This window comes from Aegilops tauschii, chromosome 6 (assembly GCF_002575655.3).
Source record: "Aegilops tauschii subsp. strangulata cultivar AL8/78 chromosome 6, Aet v6.0, whole genome shotgun sequence".
Taxonomy (NCBI): domain Eukaryota; kingdom Viridiplantae; phylum Streptophyta; class Magnoliopsida; order Poales; family Poaceae; genus Aegilops; species Aegilops tauschii.
Window position 1 is genome coordinate 350039788 of NC_053040.3, and position 2132 is coordinate 350041919.

At 52.7% G+C, this 2132-nt stretch overlaps 1 long non-coding RNA gene across 1 annotated transcript; it reads left to right on the forward strand.

Annotated features, from left to right (window-relative positions):
- The first annotated feature begins 315 nt into the window (after positions 1 to 315).
- LOC120965865 (uncharacterized) lies at positions 316 to 1391 on the forward strand. Its single transcript, XR_005758860.3, has 2 exons — positions 316 to 1069; positions 1178 to 1391. It is a non-coding gene; the product is annotated as an uncharacterized lncRNA (long non-coding RNA).
- The last annotated feature ends 741 nt before the right edge of the window (positions 1392 to 2132 follow it).

The following is a 2132-nucleotide window of genomic DNA, read 5'->3' on the forward strand; positions in this document are numbered from 1 at the left end:
TGCGTCGCCCTGAGCCGCTGCCTCATCCGGCCTCACCTTGGTTGCGTCGCTTTCGACCCCGCCCGTGCCACTAACTCCCCTACCCCTCCTTGTCCCGTTGCCGGAGCTCTCCCGAGATTTCCTGAGCTCGCCCGAGTCCTCCCGCGCCCCCGTGAAGCTCCTGGACAAGTCTCCCCTCCCTCCCCGTGCCTATGCTCGTGCCAGCGCGACGGCACACGCGTCACCGCGGCCGCGCTCACCCCTCGGCTTGACCGAGCTATATATAGGCCACACCACACTTCTCCGAGCTCACCAGCGGCCTCCTCATCCTCCCAGAGCCCCGCCCGACCACTCCACCGAGCACGAGGAGCTCCCGTTCCCCTCCATTGCCGCCATGGCCGTCGGCATCCTCCTCCTAAATCCGCTCAATGCAGAGCTCCCCTCCACCTCCTTCCCCCACCATAAGGCCACCCGGAGCCCTGCGGGTCTCCCCATACCCCCAGCCCCTCGTCTACGCCATGATAGCCACCCTCTCATCGCCTTAGTCACCACTGTCCGCCGTGGGAGTCACGGCCCCGCACTCTCTGCTGCTTACCGGCGGTAGTGGACCCTTAGGCGGGAGCGTCTCATCGCCCTCGTCACTCAAGTGGCCGGAGCGCCGCCTGAGGTGGCCGGTGGCGCCGGGACGGGCGCCGGCCGTGCTCACCTGAGCCCTCTGCCGCTACTTGTCGAGAGGAAGAAGACACCGCGAGGAGAGACGGAGCAGCCCCGATGAGACCTGCCTGTCAGTTTCTCACCGTTGACCAGCCCCGGGCCCGCGCCAAGTTAAGTGGAGACGTACTCCTCGTAGTACGGTTTCCCTTACCGAAAACGTCTTTTGGTCTTTTCTCCAAGTCAAAATACGTTTTCTTCTCCGGAAAGTGTATTTCCTTTGTACTACGGCTGAAAATGCGTTTTCTCTGCTTTGAAGGCGTATTCCACTAAATGTGTTTTCTGTTTTTCAGTCAGGGGCCTGTTTGTGAAGTTTCTTTTACAGATTGGTCCCTAGTGTTCAAACGTCTATAGCTCCGCGACCGTGACTCCGATTCAGGTGAATCCAGAGCCCACGTTCTCGTCTTGTCGAGCCCTATCTGTTGGTACCATTTTCATGATGTTGTCACATTCTAAAAATGACCATTATGCCCTTGTCTTTAATCAGCCCCCTTCGAGAGAGAAGTGTTTCCGACGATTCTTTCCGCAGCTTCACCACACTTCTTCCCGGTGTACCCTTCCTCTTCAGGCAAGCCACGACAGCCACTTGCATGATGGCCATGCAATAGCCATGGTTTTCAACTTGAATATTTAAATATTGTGTGCATGTTAATATTCTTGTGAACACTTTATATGCTTGTGAATTGGTACATACTTTGATACTCTGTCCATGTGCATATTGCTAGTTATTGTCATGACCGGTTTTTCAATAAAATAATTATTGAGAGACCAATCCCTTTTACGGACCAGTAAGGAAGAATTCCTTCTCACTGGTAGACAATATCTTGGTCACAGAAGAAAAATACCAGGAGTACTAAATATAATACAAGGTTGAGCGGAGACTGCCCAACAATTTATTACATGCACGCCGATAAAACAAGACGGCGGATAGGGTGGCATACTACTAACTCACGATAATAACGGTGGTGGAAATATCACCGCAAAGCGAGTGATATGACTCCTGAAGACTACAGCTCTTCGAGCGTCGGAGTGAGGCTCGAGGAGACTTATTGCGGGTGGCGGAAGCGTATATAATACAAGTGACCAATATCCGGGATCGCACAGGACTGACTGGGACTCCTCTAGGCGTCGGACGCGCTATCAATCTCTTCATCCAAGAGATCGCCTTCGTCAACATCTGGCCAAATCAACAAGCCAGGTGAGTACTATGAAAGTACTCGCAAGACAGTTCGGACATAAGATATAACAAATGTAAACATGAAGCATATGAACAATTTATCCAGTGCGTTCAGACATAGAGATAATAAATACTGGGTGCCAAGCGAGGGTCTGAATGACGCCTCGAGCGGAAACTGCAGAATAGTAATACTGGTGCCAAACGAGTGTCTGAAAGACTCCTCGAGAGGAAACTGCGAGAATAATAATACTGGTGCCAAACGAGT